This window comes from Chlorocebus sabaeus, chromosome 14, assembly GCF_047675955.1.
Source record: "Chlorocebus sabaeus isolate Y175 chromosome 14, mChlSab1.0.hap1, whole genome shotgun sequence".
Classification (NCBI taxonomy): domain Eukaryota; kingdom Metazoa; phylum Chordata; class Mammalia; order Primates; family Cercopithecidae; genus Chlorocebus; species Chlorocebus sabaeus.
The window spans coordinates 3,913,370-3,934,893 of record NC_132917.1 but is presented as its reverse complement, the minus strand read 5'-3'; the positions used below and the strand labels follow the sequence as shown (position 1 = coordinate 3,934,893).

Sequence of the window (21,524 nt, the reverse complement as noted above, 5' to 3'; positions counted from 1 at the left end):
AAAGCCAAGCACAAGGTACCACTGGCTACCAAATTCTAAGATGAAATCACCACTGAGACTTATGAGTCCAATTGATAACTCTAAGTTTAATTTGCAGGAGGGATTTATTATACGCTGAAGAATGACATAATATTTTGAGCACTTTCCGCACTCTCATGTTGTGGTCGTCTGGTTGCTATTTGACTTATCCAGACAAAAATAGAAGTGCCATTTTCTTTTGCATACCTGGCACGGCCTACAGATATTCCCAGCGTGGTTCAGGTGATCTATACATTAGCTCATTTCACAGGGCTTGAGTTAAAAACTGCACCCTATGCCCTATGGATCATTCTGGTTTCCCAGCAGTGGAGTTTTAAATACTTTGACAACATGGAAACTTGAAAGGTGATATTTCTACAGAATAAGAACATGCTGCTAAATTGGAGATAGAAAAGAAATGCAAACTATTCCATAACATTTTGATTTTTTTTTCTTAGTTTCTATTTGTTTCTTTCCAGTGGTTCTAAGATCTACTGGGCTGCTTATTTGTCATGATGGACTTACATAAAGAGCTTTCGGATTGTGTGGGGCTCAAACCAGCTCCAGTGGAAGTCTATTTGTTGAGACTACGTTAAGTAACAACCATGTTTTTGCTAGGCAGTACCTGCTACTTTCCATTAGTTTTATTTTGAGGGAAACAAAAAGCATTTCATCTCTGAATTGCAGTACATTTGATTTCTTTGGTTTTTAACTCAGAAAGAGTGACTGTGTGGCTTGAGAAATATTCATGGGAGCTCAAGGGATTAAAGAAAGAAATATCCAGATAAAATGTAAATATAAAAAAAAATTTACAAAACGGTATGACACTGGTTACTTTTTATTTTAAAAAACATTTCTTTTTTTGGAAATTTTTTCTTCCAAAAGAAGACTGAATATATCCAGTCTACACTGGACATAACTTTCCAGGGAAGTTGTTTCCAGCTGCAGACTCTTAGAGGTCACAGGCCACACTTCAGTCTAATATCTGCTGTTCTTCTGCAGTTACATGACTATTACTGTTCCTTTATGCCTTTGGAATATTTTTACTGGAAAGGTGGTTTTAAAATTTTCAAAATAATAAACTGAAGAAGATGTACACATCTCTCATTTGCTGGTTTACATACAACAGATGGCTTGCAACCAATTATCTGCCTTGTTTAGAAATGTTTTTGAAGTGGCTTCCAAGGATGAATGTAATAACAGTACATAGGGCATGGGGCACAGCCAAAGATTCACTGCCCAGGCCACTCATGGACAGGGAGTCACTCCATGAACTCCAGCTGTGATTTCAGCGCCACCCATGGACAGGAAGTCACTCCATGAACTCCAGCTGTGATTTCAGCACCACCCCTGGACAGGGGGTCACTCCATGAACTCCAGCTGTGATTTCAGCGCCACCCATGGACGGGAAGTCACTCCATGAACTCCAGCTGTGATTTCAGCGCCACCCATGGACGGGAAGTCACTCCGTGAAATACAGCAGTGATTTCAGCGCCATTCATGGTCAGGGAGTCACTCCGTGAATTCCAGCTGTGATTTCAGTGCCACCCATGGACTGGAAGTCACTCCATGAACTCCAGCTGTGATTTCAGTGCCACCCATGGACAGGGAGTCACCCCATGAACTACAGCTGTGATTTCAGCACCACCCATGGACAGGAAGTTACTCCCTGAACTGCAGCTGTGATTTCAGTGCCATGAATATGGCACTTGCTATGTAAACACTGTCTGCTGGCAAGTCACCAGAGTGTACCTGTGTTTTCAGAGCCCCAGCTAAATTGAGGTTCTCATTCCAGAGTGGCTCGCAACCCTGCCCTAATGGGAGATGAAGGGGGAGCTGGGTGTCAGCATTTACAGGGCACCTTTCATGGACTGCCTCTTTTACCTGTGGATGGCCTCATGCCTCGTTGTTCAACCCACAACCAGGGAATCCCTCACACGGGAAACGTGTTTATACTGGCAGACACCCTTGTGGCTCTTATCTGACCCGTGCTCAGTTTATGCCTGTCTGGCCATTGCTGTGGTGCTAGAAGTCCAACCTTCTGTCCCCACTAACTGCCTGCCTGGCATCCCAGGCAAAGCCCAGCCTGAGGCAGTCCCTGGTTCTTCAGTTGGAAAACACGAAATCAATTCACACAACAGGAAACTAGCTCAAAGATTTATTACTTACAGATGCAGGCGGGAGGGTATAAGAAATTGGAGGGCAGTCCTCCATCCCCAGGACACGTGCAATGGGATGAGAGTCAGGCAGAGAGAGTGAGTGGGAACTAGCAGTATGTTTACATATATATATATGTGGGTGGGTGTGGCTGTGTGTGGGGGTGTATGTGTAAGGGAATAGGGTGTGGGAATAGTTTACATACTTTAAGTTCTTTGGCAAAGGTCTGAATGGTCCATTTAAAGGAAGACTGGGCTGGCTGCAGTGGCTCGCACCTGTAATCCCAGCACTTTGGAAGCCTGAGGAGGTCAGATCACTTGAGTCCAGAAGTTTGAGACCAGCCTGGGCAACATGGCAAAACCCCATCTCTACAAAATAAATACAATTTTTTAAAAAACCTGGGTGTGTTGGTGCGTATCTGTAGTCCCAGCTACTGGGGAGTCTGAGGTGAAAGGATCACTTGAGCCTGGGAAACAGAGGTTACAGTGAGCCAAGATCTCATCCCTGCACTCCAGCCTGGGTGACAGAGTGAGACTTTGTCTAAAAAGGAAGCCTGGGCAGGAAAGCAGAAGCTCCATTGGCTGGGTGAGAAATGCCTCTGAATTCTGAATCTTGAGCCACTAGCTTGAGCCACTTTAGTGTGGTGTACAACTCGAAACCGTGTCAAGAAGGACCGAGCTTTACTTCTGGTCTGCGAAAGTTAAACTTGAATCAAAACAGATGCCGAGGCCACGCAAAATTATAAGAATTTACCACAACCTGATAATGCAGACAATGTTTTGTTTCCACAGATGTTAATCTGTCTATCCGTCCATGTAATACACACATACCATGTGCAATCTGGGATCAGTAATACTCTGAAATGAAAGCCATTTAACTGTGAGCATGCTACAACCTCCAGAACGTTAGCACATGTTTCTCTTTTAACCTCTGGAGCTCAGCACCTGCCCAGCCACAGAAGGGAACTCAGAGTGTTTCCTGATTGAAAAATATTGGACAGACTATGGCAGCCTCTCAGATGGCCTTCGGCAGTCAACTTCTGGTTCCACGTGGTGAATGAAACTGTGTGGTGTTTGCTGGGTTCTGCTGGGGTGCTGTGACTTGGGCCTTCTTCACTGTGATGGTTCATGAAGTGCCTCATCATGAGAAGTTTGCAGAGACCATATGTCATCCTGGTGGCTTTGGGGGACTGTCTTGGACTCCAACTTTGCAAAAGTAGATCCAAAACAGCCAGTAGTGCATCCTTGATTATAATTTCAGTCGATAGGTTTAAGAAGAGCAGCTCTTACCATCAATGCTTCTGCCCCCTGGTGACCAAGAGCAACCCACCTATGGTCATGGAGCTTGGAACGCCATGATAAGTCCTAATCTGCCCTTGCCGCCTGGGATTCTGAGTGGGGCTTTTCCACGTGGAGATTTCCCACGGGAAGTTTAGATCTCGGGCTGCCCACCTACCCGCAAGGTGACAGGAGGCTCTTTGACTCCTTTCCAAAAGAAGAAACAATATACGATATCAATACATCTGTGTCCATGTAGACAGATATCTAGCCAACTTCTTTACAAAACAGCTTCTCAAGAAAAGCAATCCCAACTAGTTTTGTGAGTAAAGAATGCTGGGAAACACAGGTCATTCACAAAGCTAAATGGGATGGGGTAACTTTCACAGAAAGGGGAAAGAAAATAAGAAAAAGAGAGAGAGAGAGAGAGAGAACAGATGATGATAGAGGGAGAGATGGACACCACGCCCAGCACCAGGTAGCTGCCTCACATGTCACCCAAGCCAGGGGAGCCAATATCACATCCCCTTCATAAAGATGAAGAGACTCATCCTCAGCGGGGTGGAATTTGATGGAGGTTACCAAGGCAGCAAATTACTGACCTAAGATTCTAACTCCAGTCTTCAGATTCCAAAACCTTTATTATTTGCTCCACCCCACAACTGCCTCACAAAGCATCCCAGAGTCCAGTCAGCAGACAGCAGAGGGGACTGTCAGCAGACCATCTTGAAGGGGATGCTTAGAGCTGCCAAATGTGTGATTCAAAGATTAATTCCATGTGTTTGGAGAAGAAGCCCTAGCCTCAAAACAAACATTGGCCACCTTCCAGCCAAGGTGGTATGGAGTGAAGGCCCATGGAGGGACAGCTGGGCTTTTCTGAATTACTTTGGTACACCTACTGTGCCTCGGCCTGCCATGTCTCATCCCCACGGCTGTCCTCAGTGGTGTGCATGGTCACTGCTCCCTTCACCACTGAGAAGACGGGCACAGGACAGTCAGGGGACACGTCCAAGGTCCCACATCAGGAAGGGCTGGAGCCAGAATGTGGTCTGAGACGCTGGATATACAAAGAGACAATGGTGTGACCATCTGTACAGATGGAACTGTGGCCCACGACCTGCAGCAGCCAGCCCAGAAATCCAACACATCACCTGCAGCAGCCAGGCTGGACGCTGGCCTGCCCTCGGTAAGTCACACCTGTGGGAAGCCAGGCCGCTATCTCTGGCCCCAATCTAGGAATCAAGCAACCCGTAAGAGTCAGTCCCAGATGCCCAAGACTTGGTTAATAACTCACAGCTGCCCCGACTCCTGCCCTGATGTCCCACTGAGGACAAACCGAGAAAGACAAACGAGCTCGCCTTAAACTGACATAGGATGCCCCAGTTCTAGTTGCGGCCCCAGCTTCCAGGCCAGCAGCCTCCACTGGGGCTCACCCAGTGCCTTCCCTTCCATTGGGAAGCTCCCACGCCCAGCCTGCCTGGGTCTCTGCAAAAATGCAAGTGACAGTGGCCAGCTCTTTGCTCTTACCCAAGCTGGAGATAAGCAGCTTCTGTCTGTCCTCGTTTGGGCTCCGAGCTCCTCCCAGGAATCTGAGAGACTCTCCTGCCCCAGACTGTGGCCTCCACCACCCTCCTGCCTGCTGTGGGAAATCAGGAGGGTGAAGGTGCAGCTGGGCTTGGCCCAGAGGTGCCCACAGGGACGCCCAGACAAGCTCTGTCCATCTTGCCTCTGGGACCAGCTCTGCATTGCTGCAGAGCCCTCATCAGGGTCAGCTTTCTGGTGCAATAACTGAATACCTGAGATTGGACAATTTATAAAGAAAACAATTGTATCTGACATTTCTGGAGGCTGGAATTCCGTGGTTGGGGGTGCATCAGATGAGGGCCTCCCCTCTGCACCATGACTTAGCCGAGGGCATCACATGGCAAAGGGTGGGGTGTTGCCCTGAGGTCTCTCTTCCTCTTCCCACAAAGCTGCCAGCCCCACCGGGCCCCGCCCTGATGACCTCATCTAACCCTAATCACCTCCCAGAGGTGCCATCAGCATTTGGACTTGAGGATTAAGGTTCTAAGCACACAGGCACACACATGCACACACCACACACAACACACACACAGTCACACAACACACACATACACCCCACACACACAACACACATGCACATCCCACACAACACGCACACAACACACAAATACACAATGCCAACTTACTGACATTTTGTCCACACAGCTCTGGCCAAAGCACTCCTGAGCCGAGGCTCAGCACTGCCCAGCTCTTCCCCTGGTTTAAATGTTTAAACAAAAAAGAAAAACGTAGCCTGAGATTTCACTCTGTGTGGCAGACACAGTCACACACACAACACACACATACACAATACACACTCACATGTACCACACACATGCACACACCACACACAACACACACGTACACCACACACAACACAATCACACACACATTCACACACACACATGCACACACCACACACACCATGCACAAAGCCATACACACATGCACACACAACACGCACATACACACACCACACACATACACACATTTATAACCACACACACAGTACACACATGCACACATGCACTCACATACACATTCGCACACCACATACACAACACACACATTCACACACATACAACACAATGTCACACATTCATACAACACATATACACCACACACAACACATATACAACACATTCACATACCACATATACACACAACACATGCATACACACAGTCACACACGCGCACATATCACACAACATTCACACACATGCACACACACACACATTTACACACACCACACATGCACGTACACACATTCACACACTACACACAACTCACATATTCACACACATAACATACACACACAAAACACACATTCAAACACAAACATACATGCATTCACACACCACATACACAGATAACACACACACAACACACATCCACACAGCACACACATCCACACAGCACACGCATTCACACACACACCATCCCAGTGTCCTCCCCTGTCTTCCCCCTTCCCCTCATGGCCTGCTTAAAAATACAGCCGTGCTCCCTGTAATCTAAGCCCAAACCGCCAGGACCTTCAGGGAAAAGTCCCTCAATGGGGAAGCCAGTTGGAAAAGAAACAAGTGTCTGGCAGCCACACAGAGTGAAATCTCAGGCTACGTTTTTCTTTTTTGTTTAAACATTTAAACCAGAGGAAGAGGCATGTGGCCGCGCTGCATCTATACCGGGGCTGCGTGCACAGCCCCCGTGGCCTTCGCTGGTCTGACAGTGAGGGCTGCCTGGCAGTGCCGAGCCTCGGCTCAGGAGTGCTTTGGCCAGAGCTGTGCGGACAAAATGTCAAGTTGGCCCCACTTGAAAACGTGATAAAAGTCTGAAACTGACACTACAAGATGACTCTAGCCTGGTGTTCTGTAATAGGGAGCGGGGTGGGCGTGGGAATACCAGGCTTCTTTCACCATTTTCACCTGTCCTAAATTGTGTGAGTTTTTCTCTTTAAAACCCTGCTCTTCACCCTTCACTCCCACTTCATCCAATGTCTTTCTTGGACACTGAACATTCCTTCATACAACTTTTTATTTAACTCGGAGCAATTGAGAAAGTCACAGAAAGGTAAAGTCCTCAATGGTACCAGATGATCCGTTTAAGAACAATCCAAAACCAATACGTGTATCACGTTGCCAGAAGTTTCAAGCCCAGTCTTAGGCACTGTGGCCCCTTTCCACATGAGAGGACACAGATAGATGAGCACTTGGATAGACAAGTCAATCAATAGAAAGAAAAAGCCAAACTTTGATGATCTGCATTCACGGAAAGATCAGTATAGATAAGTCAAAACCACAAAGTACCCAAATCTCATTTGAGATTTGATGATTTATGTCAATTTTCCTTCCATCAACCTTTTGTAGGAATATACTGAAGGCGGGGAGGAGGAGGAAAATAGAAATACTACCTTTTTACAAAACAATGCTTAAATACCTTCGTCTTTCCCTTTCTTCTGGAAGTACACCTGTGTAGTCAAGTGGGCGTCCTCATGAACCAAATATTTCCATTCTGGAGTCACACACACCTGATTCAAATCTTGACTGAGCAACTGAATTAGCAGTGAAGCCTTGGAGAAGTTACTTAAATATCCTAAATTCATCTTTTTCTACAAGAGAGAATAATAGTCCTACCTCTCAGGGTGTGGGCATCAACCAGGCACAAGGTAGACACTCGCCAACCACAGCGCTGACCACTGACCCATGCCCTGTGAGGGTGGGCAGTGCCTGCAAGGGGCAGTTTCTAAACAAGCAAAGGCAGCAAGAAACACGCCAGACCACAGTTTCTATTACCAAGGCCAAGCCCGTTGCACGGCCATAAATAAGAGGACATGCATCTTCCCTCCCCTTCCGCAGGGACTCCAAAAGCTGCTCTTTTGAGAACTGCCCACTATCTGGGCGCCCTCGCATTAACGAAACTTAGCTTGGCTACACACAGGAAGGACCAGGAAGCAGCAGTGTTCCCACCTAGGCCCCTACCCCATAGAAAGGACTGTCCTGCATCTGCTGGGGGCAGCAGGGCACATGGGGAGGAAAAGTGTTAACCAGGGCTCAGAGGACCCTAATCCAAGTGCACCTTCATTCCAAAGAGGTGTAGATGTTCTAGAAACTGAAATTGGACCTCCCTGAATTCCAATTTCCTTTGTTTGCAAAGAGCATAATCCTGAGTTATCTTTAAAGCCCTGGCATGGGCTTTGAAGTCAGAGAGATATTTTGAGCCATGGTCTGTGTTGCTATTTACCAGACATGGGGGCTCGGGCAACTGGTTTACATTCCTGAGCCTCACTGTCCCCTTTTGAAAATCCCCTTACCTGAAACCATTGCTATGGAAACAAATAATAGACATAAAACACACAGTAATAAGAGCTCACTCGTTGATAGCTGTTATCGCTGTTATTGACATCTCCATTATCATGATGGTGATGATTACAAACCCAAATAATTAAGACATAAAGAAGCAAAAACACACTGAGCTGACTCCTGGACCTGGCGCTCCATAAACCTTGGCTGTTCTTATTATCAGAGCATCTCGTTACTCCCTGCATAGCCCTCCATGGCTGTCTAGAGGCCAGCATTCCCTCTGTAAATTGTGTCATTTCTCTTTAGTGGGAGCCCCCTTGCAGGGAGATCAGAGCCAGAGGGAGAGGCAACGCTCTGGACAAGGCCAGTCCAGATGGCAGGAGGCAGGACAGCACCTACCTGGAAGGGAAAGACCGGGCCAGGGGGGCTTGGACATTTACTGAAACCCCCCAGCCTGAGCACGTTCTGAGAGGAGATGCCTGCCACTCCTCAATCAACACCCCTAATGCCTCAGCACCTCTGTATTGTCTCCTTCTTGCTCCCTGCCTTGCCCTCAGACCTGGAGCTCCTGGGCCACTCCTTGTCTTTGGCTCCAAGACCTGTGGTAACTTCCTTCAGCTCCTCCTGTCTCCTCCACCGATATCCCCTCCAGATGCTTATTGTATTAATTCATTTCACGCTGCTATAAAGACATACCCGAGACTGGGTAATTCATGAAGGAAAGAGGTTTAATTGACTCACATTTCTACATGGCTGGGGAGGCCTCAGGAAACTTACAATCATGGCAGAAAGCGAAGGGGAAGAAAAATATCTTCTTCCCAGGGCGGCAGGAAGGAGAAGTGCAAGTGAGGAAATGCCAGACGCTTATAAAACCATCAGATCTCCTGAGACTCATCACTATGATGAGAAAAGCATGGGGGAAACTGGCCCCATGATCCAATCACCTCCACCTGGTCCCACCCTTGACAGGTGGGGATTACAATTCTAAGTGACATTTGGGTGGAGACACAGCCAAACCATATCACCCATCCTGCCTCTCAGTGCTTGTTTCTCATGTTCATTGCACCTTCTCTTCTCCCCACCCCTCCCCTTCCTTCTTTTCCTCTCCCCTCTTCTCAAGGGTGCCCTTATTGGAGAACACAGGAGGCCAAAATCCAAACACGGCAAGAGATAACAAATGACTTGTCTGGTGACTGAACCCTGAGATGGGAGCACTGCCTGGAGAAAACTGTAAGCCCTCTGCCATCCTGTGCCAGGCCAGAAGGGACATCACTATAGAATTCAATTATAGCGACAACAACAATCACACGGAATAATAATAAATCAGTGGTTATAGGCCAGGCACAGTGGCTCACACTTGTAATCCCAGCACTTTGTGGGCCTGAGTCAGGAGGACTGCTTGAGGCCAGGAGTTTGAGACCAGCCTAAGCAATATAATGAGACACCGTCTCTACAAAATATACAAAAATTAGCTAGGCATAGTGGTGCGTGCCTGCAGTCCCAGCTTCTCAGGAGACTGAAGCAGAACATTACTTGAGCTGGGGAGTTTGATGCTACAGCGAACCATGATCACACCACTTCACTCCAGCCTTGGTAACAAAGTGAGACCCTGCCCCCAACTAAAAAAAAAACAAAAAACAAAAACAGTTATTACACACCTACTGTTGCAGGCACTATCCAAAGCACTTTGGGTACATTATTATCTGTAATCCTCATCATCTAGAGGCTGAATAGGCAGACCCCAAGCACTGCCATGCTGCAGTGGATAGTAATGAGTGCTTGGCTACTCCAGGGAGCCTCAGGAACCAGAGAGTCTTTGGAAATGGTCTTTGCAGTAAGACCTAGATCGTCTTCTTACAGGTACAAGAGGAAAGTGGCAAGAACTCTAGTGGGTGAGTTGGCAGGCCAAGACACAAGCCCCAGGTTTAGCATCAACAGAATGAAAGGCACTTGGCAAATCACTTGGTCTCGTTGCTAATATTAAATGGGACTGGACAATCTCTGAGGTTTTTAAGGCTTCTAGATTTTTAGAAACTTCTACTTTTACATCCAGAGACCTTCACCTAATTAAACATCAATATCTTCCCTTAGAGGAAGAACAGTGAGGTACCAGCGTCATTATCGGCAAACATTATTTCACACCTCTAGTGCAGCTTGATAAACACATGAAGTGTGTGAGAGATAAATGCTGCTCACTAATGCATCCAATTCACCCCCTCGGGAAATCTAGACTTGTACTTCCTACCTCTCTGAAGTTAGATGTGGCCACATGACTTGCTTTGACCAATGAAACACAAGCAGAAGTAACTTCTGTTTCTTCTAGACAGATACCTTTCAGAATCAATGCACATAAACCATTTCCTCTTCCTCTTGCCTGGTGACAGAGGATGTCCCAGAGCTCCTGCCCACCATAAAGACACACACAAATGAATAAGAGATACACCCCTGAGAGCTGGGGCTTGCTTGTTACTGCAGCATACACAGGCTCTCCTGACTGACACACTGAGCACCTTGCAAGTGCCAGGCACACTTCCAGGCTCAGGAGATGCAGCTGGTGAGGGCAGCTGCTGCTGACGAGCACCCCCTTGTCAGGCAATACCTGAGTTCTTTCAGGAAGACAGTTGAAAAGCTACAGGAGATTGGAAGAGACATCCTGAGATAGTCCACAGTGGAGCTCTGTGGTCAGGACATGCCAGCACCCTCTCAATGTCACACTGCAAAGCCAACTGACTCCATCATAAGGTACTGTCAGTGTGTGTGAATGCCACCTGCAGCCAGTCCTGTCTGCCATAAGGACTATAATGACACAAAGGAGGTGGGAAGGGAGGGCCACTGTGTGATTAGCTCTTACACGCAGTCCCTTAGGCATTTGTCTGAGTGGATCATCTGCTGTAGACAGAACAGACTGGGTCCTTAGTGCACATTCAGGGCAAATGGAACTGACTACCTATATGCAGCATTCATGCTTTTAGCAAAGCTTCCTCACTGCATAGCTATTGGGCTTGTTAAGTCTACAATTCTGGGTCTGGGCCAAGACATAGGGAACAGTGATGCTAATGAGAACACCAAGGACACAGCAGTGAGCAGCAAGTCACAGCTGCCTGTCACCTTCACACCTGCCACATTCCCTTCAGCGTAAGGTGACTCGCCGTCCTATCCATGCTTATCATCTCTCTGGGGTTCAGGTCTCCAGGAATGTCCTGGCCTCTACTCACATATCTATACAACATGACATTGATAAGGCAGACGTGAAACAACTAGCATTTCACATTCCGAAGTGAAAATTAAAAATGCACAGTCCTTTTTAATTCAATTTCTAATTACTGCACTATATATAACCCAGAATGATGGCAAATTGATAAAACATGCAAATGAAGCAACAATTCATAGAATATATTAAAATTTCCATTTAAACTGTTAGTTAAGCTGTATACATTTGTAAATGTAAACATTAACCCTCAGGAAAAATATTTTCTAAACTACAGCATAATTGGAAACTCCAGAATCATATATAACAGAAAAGAGATCATTACACAGACAGGTACCTTTATCGCTATAAATAAAAGAACATTTCCACAGAGTTGTTGCTTCCTCTTGGCTGCCCCCACAGCACTTCCCCTGGCTCTCTGTGGAGCCATTGTTTATACCCTCCTCCATGGCAGGCAGTGGGGCACACATCTGCCTCCCAAGCCAGCAAGCCACACCCTTGAGGGCAGCACCGAGCCTGACCCAACCATATCCCCTGTATTGCCCAGGGCACAGGAGGTGCTTGCCCTTAGCTGAACTGGTTGAAATTGAACAATATGGAGTTGAACTGAATTAGATCAAACGTAATGAAATTAAATGGCACGTGATGTCTGTAGGTTTCCATTTTAGAAGCTAAGTAACAAAGTTCAAATTCCCTCCTCTTCTACCAGATGAAATGCCTCAGGCCAACATGCAAGCAAGCCTGGGATCAGGAGATGCCTGGGACAGAACAATCCACAAACTAAACCAGGCTGCCTGTCCACAGGTGCACTAACCACCTTCCCACCCAGGAAGGTGTCCGAACCCCATTCTCAATGGAGAGAAGGTACTCCTGGACCAGCTGGCACAGTCCTCTCATGAGCCCTCCCCAAACCCCTCAATGTGAAGGATCTCTGCTAATGTGACGCCAAACAACACAGGATTCAGATTCTTCAAAACAGCTGCTGTGACCTGTTATTTTCATCAGTCTCTGCAAATAATCATGTCATAATTTAGGTTGAGGAAAAGGTGGCTTTCATGAAAAGTATACTTAGCTGTTTTTTACCTGACAATGAAAAACACAAACATCTATTTTTACCCAGTTTTGCCTAATGTGCTAGAAAGCTTAGAGCAAAACAATGTACAAGAGTGGTCAGTACCCCTTGATCTCCAGTTCTTGGTTGGGTATTGCCAACTCTCTTCTACTTGGCTTCTTTGTTTCTTTCTTTCTTTCCTTTCTTTCTTTCTTGCTTGCTTTCTTTCTTGCTTTCTTTCTTTCTTTCTTGATGGAGTCTTGTTCTGTCACCCAGGCTGGAGTGCAGTGGCACCTATATCTGGGCTCACTGCAACCTCCACCTCCTGGGTTCAAGCAATTCTCATGCCTCAGTCTCTTGAGTAGCTTGAGTAGCTGGAATTACAGGCACCTACCACCACACCTGGCTAATTTTTGTGTTTTTAGTAGAAATGGGGTTTTACCATGTTGGCCAGGCTTGTCTTGAACTCTTGACCTCAGGTGATCCACCCTGAGGTCTTAGCCTCCCAAAGTGCCTCCCAAAGTGCTGGATTACAGGCGTGAGCCACCATGCCCAGACTCTCATTTCTTTTTGGTGGTGGTTGTTTTACTATATTCTCTACTGGTGTTTTTGTAAATAGCCTCTAGTTTCTTTTGAAAGTATAAAGGCAATAAATAATACACAAACCAAAATAGAACAAATATTAAACTATATTAGAGCTACTGAGCAAGAAAAGCCATGCTACCTACCCAAACGCTACCATAAATTCAACACTTCCTTTCGTCATGTCAAAATTCATAAACAGGTAACAAATTATGTTGGGAAGATAAGATCACAATTTTAGCATTGAAAAAAGACAAATGATTTGGAAAACAGCATTAGTGATTTTCCAAAAGACCAGTGAATTAATAATCTATAAATAAGACCCACATTCCCATGCATTGCCAGGCACTATAATCACCTCTGCAAAAGACTAGTCAATAAAAGGGAAAATAAACTAATTTTTTAAGGGGGAGGAAGAAGCAGAGATGGAAACTCTCATTATTTGAATGCACGTCGTGTTTCAAGTAATGTTTTGTAGAGTATTCTGCATACAGTATCTATGGGATAGAGTCATTATTCTTATTTTATAGGCGAGACTAATTTTACCCAGGCACAGGAATAAGTAACTCAGCCAGTATCCTAGCATTAGAAGAAGTCATAAATGATCCATCCAAGGTTAAGTCCTAAGGTTTTCTCTCCAAAACGTGCCATTGTATCATTAGTGACTCCAAAATACTTTCAAATGTTCTGTGCACTTCACATTGATTATAACATTTTATTCTCCTACTAACTGTAGGTAGTAGTTAGAATAGGAATCTGCCCATTTGGGGAGTGAAGAAACGGAAGCCAAGAGGCGTATGTTTCTAGTTGGGTCATATCCATGCTCTGATATTTCACGGCAGAACCACACTCCAGCTCTCTCTATCCCAGGGCTAGAACACTGTCATGCAGCTTCCTTTGCACCATCCTGTAGAAAAGCGAGGCCGTGAGTCTTAAAGACTCACCTTCTAGCTGCTCATTCCAGGAGAGGGAAGAGTCAAATGTGCCTGCGCACGCATTATCCTACCAAGAGTGTTCGTATGTGATTTTATGCCCCTTCCCTCCACCATAGACTTAACCACAATATTTTTAAAATGTAGATAAGGCTTTGGGGATAAATTCAGAAATGTGTTCTGTCCCCCAGATGCAATTACAATGCATCCGGCCTGTGTGTCAAGCTCCTAAGCCTTCTGAAAATATCTTCCTCCTGACCATTTTGTAAGACAGCAGAGTCAAGAAAACAAAATTCCTGGAAAGAGGAGGTTAACTGGATGTCTGATTGCCTCCAAAAAGCAATTAAGACTCAAGCAGAAAGTTCAAGTTGATACTGAGCCAGTTCAACCCTGCTATCCCCAAGCCCATGAAATCCCAGAGCTGCCCTGCCTCAATATAGCCTGACATGTTTCCAATGGCCATGATGATGCATATTCAGCAGCGTAAACACCATTGGCCTTTCCTAAATCAATATTCATGGAAACCCTCAGGCAATCAATATGCAGAGGGTAAGCCTTCCCCAGGGTAGCTTCTGCTGCAAATGGTAGCAGGCCCCTCCCACCCTCTAAACCCAGGCATCACACACTTCCTTGACACACACTAAGTCTTCAAAACACATGCATGGGGCTGCCTTCTGTACATATACACACTGATTCACATAGAAAACTCTCAACCTCCCTAACAGAAATGTACCTCGCCCACCGCTCATCGGAGATTTTGGCTGAGAGTTATAAACTGAGCAGGCTATTTTAGTTTTGTCTTTCATTTTTTGTAAGTTTAACTGAGCTCCATCAGGTAGTTCTAATAAGTCTAATTCCAACTTGCAAGGGAGGGGTGAGGACTGGGGGACTCATGGTCTCCATGAAGCTAAGCAAGGGGGAAGATAAAGATGCCTTCAGCTAGCACAGTGCCCAGCCAACCACAGCTGCTGAAGAAATCTTTTTTTAAAATCTCGTTTTTAGTATTTGTGGGTACACAGTAAGTGCATTTATTTATGGGGTATATGAGAGATTTTGACACAGGCATACTGCATTTGTCTGTTCTCACGCTGCTAATAAAGACATACCTGAGACTGGATAATTTATAAAGGAAGGAGGTTTAATAGACTCACAGTTTCACATGGCTGGGAAACCCTCACAATCATGGCGGAAGGCAAAGGAGGAACAAAGTCACATCTTACATGGCCACAGGCAAGAGACACTGTGTGCAGGGGACTCCCATTTATAAAACCATCAGGTCTCATGAGATTTATTCACAAACACAAGAACAGTATGGAGGAAACTGCTCCCATGATTCAATTACCTCCACCTGACCACCCTCCTTGACATGTGGGGATTATTACAATTCAAGATGAGATTTGGGTGGGGACACAGCCAAACCATATCACATACAATGTGCAATAGCCACATACGGATAAATGAGGCATCTAGAGAAATGCTTTCAGGAGCAAAAGAGAAATTGAGTGAAATCCTCCTGTTCTTGCAGCTGATAGTCAGGTCTAGTTCCATGTGGCTCCAAACGCCTCCACCATGAGCTAAAAGCAGTGACTGACTGAAAAACCCTCTCTATTACAGACCACAACACTGAACCCAACATTTCCTTAAGTAGGTGAGTGGTTAAAAGCAAAGGAGTCTCTGGAGGTCCTTGTGTTAAGTGAAAAAAGCCAGGCACAGAAAGACAAATATCCCGAGTTCTCACTCAAATGTGGGAACTATTAAAAAAAAAAAAATTGATCTCATGGAGGTCGAGAATAGAATGATGGATACCAGAGGCTGACAAGGGTGTGTGGGTGGGAGGATGTGTGGGTGGGAAGGGTGTGTGGGTGGGAAGATGTGTGGGTGGGAAGGGTGTGTGGGTGGGAGGATGTGTGGGTGGGAAGGGTGTGGGGGTGGGAAGGGTGTGTGGGTGGGAGTGTGAACAGAGATGAGTCAATGGGTGTAAACATACAGTTAGACAAAAGGTGTAAGTTCCAATGTTCAATTCAGAGTGGGTGACTATAGTTAACAACAATGTATATTTCAAAGTAACTGGGAAAAAGGACTTAAAATGTTCCCAAGACATAGAAATGGTCAGTACTTGAGGTGATGGACACCCCAAATACCTTGACTTGATCATTGCGAATTCTATGCATGTAACAAAATATCACATATACCCCATAAGTACATAAAATATCGTGTATCAATTTTTAAAAAGCAAGGGAATCAGAAATCACCAGGTGTTAGTTGGGTGATTTTGTGTAGGCCATTTAACCTCCATTGGTGCTCCAGTTTTCTCATCTGTAAATTAGGGAAAACTTGGAGCATCTCATGGGACTGTAGTGAGAATTAAATGACATTGTGAAAATAAAAAACTGAACACAAGTCCTGCTCAGAGAAAGAAGTCAAGTAATGGTAGCCATCACTCTTCATCAGCCTGGAATGCATTCGATTCAGGAAACATAAGTGCTCTTCTTTTTCTTCTCCCTTTAAAGGAGAGGATACCAAGATACAGTGAGGAATTAGCAGAGCTCCTGCAGGGGAGGTGTGGGCAGGAAAGGAGGGCTGAGAAAGGAGTGGCCAGGGACTAATTGGATTCTTTTTGTTTTCTGCAGGTTGTACTCACATCATTGGTCTTATGGGGAAATGTTAAGACCTCCCACTTGTAAGGTTTTATAGCCCTCTATGGAATGTTGAAGAAAGAGTAAAATGCATCCAAAAAAAAACTAAACTGGATAAATTCTGAGGCCTCTTCAGGTCTTAAGATGGCTGTTTTCTAGGTCCTCTTGTTGCAGCAGTGAAATCCACAGACATGGACAAGTGAGTCAATTACGTGCCTTTCAGAGAAAACTTCTGACTTAGGAATTCCAGCTATTTGGCCCAACCCATATTAGACTGTGTTATAAAGAATGGGTAAATTACATCACGAAGGGAAGAGCAGAGGAAACACAACATTCCTTCAAGACCCACCAGCTCTGATGTTAGCAGAACACCCCTAAGGAGGAAAACAAGAAATTTTGAATTTGAACTTGGTACTTCCCAGCAGCCCCGGGAGTGGGCTCAGAAGCCCTGCTGGGGGGCAAAGAACTCTGAGGATCAAAGATGTTGAGCATCACCTTAGAGGCCAAAGATCAGAAGAGTGGAGGTGGCCTTTGAAGCCCAATCTATGTCTTTCACCAGAGAGTGAGAACGGCCTCTATTTCCAGGAAGCTCACTGCAACAATAATCACGATCCACTGAGCCTGACAAAGTGAGAATTTACTTTCAGCACCTGCAATAGTTTCCTATTAAAGTTACATATGAAACCCTGCCGTCTTGTACCAACTAATGTTCACACCAGCGTTCCTATTTTCAAGATAAATTGCAAAATAAAAACTCTTGTTTTTGTTAGCAAAAGAAAACTTCTTTAGGAGGACAAAAGGGAGATGAAGAAACAGAAAACACAGCTCTCCATGTAAATTACAGAATGCAGAAAATATCCTGACGTGAATAACACAGGAATCACCCTTTTTCCCCCTGAGATAACAGGTTACTTATAAGAAACAAACTTGAAATCTCTGCATCTGGACCAGCTTCCAGAGGCTTTTGTCCTGACCAGGTGAGAGGGGAAAAAAAAAAAAAAAAAAAAACCTGATGGTTGGTCAGTGGGTAAACAGTGACACCCAGTGGTCACTTAGATAACCAGCTGTGCATTCTCCCAATTCAACTATCCACATTTAAAAAAAAAAAATAGTCAAGTAGTATGCAGTTTGTTATTCAACAGATATTTACTGAATAACTAGAAGATGCTAGATGTTATTCTATTCATTTTATACCACTCTTCAAATTACGGATGTTTCCCCACCGAAACCGACCCTCACAAAAGAAAAGCTATCTGGGGCCTTAGATCCCCTTTCAAAGGCTCAAGGTGAGACCCACAAACAAGGGTCAGCAAATTCCAAAGGAGATGAAGGGCTTTTCCCGGGGTCACAATCAAATCAACGTGCCATGTGGCAGCCAAGCGCGAGTCTCCAGAGGCTTCTCTCAGGGCTCCCATGGGAAAGGGTTTGTGCACGTTGATTTCAGGCCACGTGAGCACTGCAGGCGTTGATCATAGTATTAATACAAGGGCAGCTGCTCTTCCTGGCTTTCTTCAACTAATCTCCGTAACTTGGTTAAGCCATGTTATCTTCTACTTTTATGATGAGTAAATTGTCATTTTCATCATTTCTTTGTAGCTGGATTTGGGGAAGGAAAGGAAACCAGGGAAGAAGGGGCTGAAATAATTGGTTTCCACCGTGACCTTTGAACCCTCGGGTGAGTTGCCAACTTCATTGAGGATGAGTGTCCTCGATATCAAACGAGATCACTTTACTCGCAAGCTTGTTGTGAGGACTGAATGAAACCTTTTCTTTTTTCTTTCTTGGAGTTTTGGAGCAACGTCCCTGAGCCAAGCCCCACACCAGCTTGAGCCCTACCATCGGTAAATACACAGTGCTTTCTCCCCTCCCCTCCACACTCCAGCTTACTCTGCAGTCCGGGGGTGGCACCAGGATCCCCTTTAAGACTCTGCCACTTGGGCCAGCTGTGCCTCTGAGAAATTCCCTGTTTCTATTGCGGCCCACAAGGACGAGTTGAGAAATGGCTTCCAGTCACCATCTAGATTAAAAAGCCTATAGTTCAAATATAGAGATATCAATTATGCCTGTGAAAAGACATTAAATCGCACAGGGCTGTAATTCCTAGACTCTACAAATTTCATCTTGCACTAAATTCTATTATTTCATTTATAATTCAGATTCTTCAAATCTAAGAGTGCCTAGCTCAAAATTATAATACCTACAACTATTCCAAAACTGAACTCTTTAATTGCCTTACTGGAACCAGTAGCTGATTCAAAGCAAAACGAAACAAAATTCCTCCTTTCTCTAATTTAGTGAATCAATGATCTAACTGAACTCATTTTTGGACTGAGTTTGCAGCACTTGCAGCCCTGAGGGACACATTCCCCCACCACACTGAGCTTGCACTCCCATCAACTCAAGTGAACATATTGCTTATTCAGACTGGGGGGGTGAAGGAAGTCACAAAAGGGTTAATATGTGTGGCATTTCATTGTAAATATGTACTCACCACTAACTAAATTAAAAGAGATGTGAGTTATTAAAAACTCCATCTTAAGAAAGATAAGTAACAGAAATCAGAGTTCAGACCCGTTGTTACTGAGTTTCCAACCAACACCTGTGAGTTAAACCTATGGCCACCCTGAAAACGGTTCATATTTTCAAAAGCAATTCTTCATCGAAGATGAAATGCACTAAAGATTCATATTACATATCATGCTGCAATAAGAAAAGCAAATAAGGCCTTTCCATATTCAATAATAAAGTTTAAAGAAAAGGAATATTTGTTTAGCCACTTAGCCAGAAATTAGGTGTATCAGAATACATCATTCTCTGAGCATTTTAGAAAATCAGGCTATTTCTACATTGTGTTTTTCTTTGTAAGCCCTCAAAAATATAGAGAATATTCTTGAAATTATAGTGTTTGTCTTCTGGAACAAAAAATACTAATCAAGGAAATCTGCAAATTTAATTGTTCATTGAGCTTCCACAGCAAACACTGTGCGAGGAGGCTGAAGCTTAGAAGTCCAAAAACTAAAAGGATTATTATTATTATTTCGATAATAATATCTTATGTCTGCATAACATCTGAACTCAGTTCTTTGCAGAGGTTCTCTCATTCCTCAAGCAACCTCTGAGGTAGAGAGGGGCGACAATATTGGCTCCATTTTACAGTTAAGAAAACAGAGGCTCACGGAGTCATAAGGCTGGGCGGGAACGTCCGTCCTGTTCTCTGGGTCTGAAGAGCACAGTCATGAAGGATGGAAGTCATTTCACATTTTAAAACGAAACAGATAACTTGTGCTAAATACGTGTCAGGGCCCTGCCCTGAGAGACAAGGAAGTCGAAGCGGGTGAGGGCGCAGGAGGCCGGATTTCCTGTGATGCTGGACACGTGGCAGGAAGCGGGGAGAGCCGACACCGGAAGCCCTGGAAGGTTGCCTGCTCTGCAGCAGCTGGAGGGAGCAAGACAGCCCTGTGGCTGGCATGGTCAGAAGAAATCTAAGCGGACTAAGAGCCATAACCTGCCCTCGATCTCAGGTGTGCTTTCTCCGATTCAGGTGAAACTCGGGGTTCACCACTGAGAGAGGCTTCCCAGCCCTCTTGGTGCCCTCCTCGGGGTTCCACGGAATCCTAACGCATGCTCGTCGTTTCATTTTAGACTTTGCATTAATTTCAGCCTGCTCAAGACATTAAAGCACTCGAGAGTTGAAAAAATTTTGGAGGACTCATTTCAAATGTCATGCTGCCAAGGCTCCCTGCTGGCTTTTCCATATTTCATCAAAAGCACTCGGTTGCCTGCTTTCAAAGTAGTTAGCGCCAAGCCCCCTGCCCAACAGTCCTAAGCTGCAGCCCTTCAAAGTGCTGGGTAGACTGACCTCAGCCAATCCGCCAATCAGCCAGCGCTGAGAAATTCAGACCTTAGTGCTGAGTGAATGCCCAGTGTCATTTGTAGCTGAATGCAGCCGTGTAATGGGTGCTGGGTGATTATCTGTAATGTATGGAAAGCAAGATGAGAATCTCTTTTTACTCCTCTTACTGTTTTCTAATCTAATTGACAAGGAGTTCAGGGAAGTGCAGTAAAAATTCTTCTCTAGTCAATGGGTGATTTTTTTGTTTTTAATGTGAGAACAATCAAAAAGTATGAAGGAGAATGAGCTGGAGTAACCTCGATTTAAGAAAACAGTAACACACTATTTAAAAAAAAAAAAAAAAAGAAAAGAAAAGAAACAAAAGAAAAGAAAAGTAACAAAGTGAGGGGAGAAGGAACAGATGGATGAGACCATCAGATTCCTCTTTCCAGGAAGGAAATTCATTAGTACAGTAATTCAGCTCTTTAATTATGAATGGGTCTATTTAATTCTCCAAGTTTACTACTGATTTCCTGAATAGTATGTTTCTGAGTTGAACATATTCATTAGTCCTTTCCATTCCAGTACCTTGGCAAAGAGCTGAACAAATGACCTCTCAGCAGGTGAGCACCGGCGTGGGGTAACCTACCTGTGACCAGCTCCCCAGAAAGTCTGGACCGCAGAAATGTTCACAATTTTTAATGAATGTGCACAGCTCTTGAATGTGCACAGTAGGACATTTTTAAATGATTAACACTCAAATTTTTGAAATGATCATGAATACAAAGATTAAGAATTGAGTAAAAGAATGCTTCTGCATTTTCATAATAAACCCAGAAGGTTAATATTTCTGGCCCAACTCTATAAAACAGAATTAGGAAATCAATGTCCTGCAATAGTATTTCTGAATATTCAGTAATAATGTTGCTCATATCTCTGTAGTTTCATGGGGAAGACAAATGTTTTCTGTAA

At 44.8% G+C, this 21,524-nt stretch overlaps 2 long non-coding RNA genes across 2 annotated transcripts; one reads left to right on the top strand and one right to left on the bottom strand.

Moving 5' to 3' along the window:
* Positions 1–2,656: 2,656 nt before the first annotated feature.
* LOC140713405 (uncharacterized) lies at positions 2,657–4,020 on the bottom strand. The gene is made up of 3 exons (XR_012095482.1): positions 3,921–4,020; positions 3,631–3,659; positions 2,657–3,380 (listed from the first exon to the last, which is right to left on the bottom strand). It is a non-coding gene; the product is annotated as an uncharacterized lncRNA (long non-coding RNA).
* A 131-nt stretch (positions 4,021–4,151) lies between these two features.
* LOC103220906 (uncharacterized) lies at positions 4,152–19,616 on the top strand. Its single transcript, XR_012095481.1, has 3 exons — positions 4,152–4,638; positions 16,715–17,349; positions 18,317–19,616. It is a non-coding gene; the product is annotated as an uncharacterized lncRNA (long non-coding RNA).
* The last annotated feature ends 1,908 nt before the right edge of the window (positions 19,617–21,524 follow it).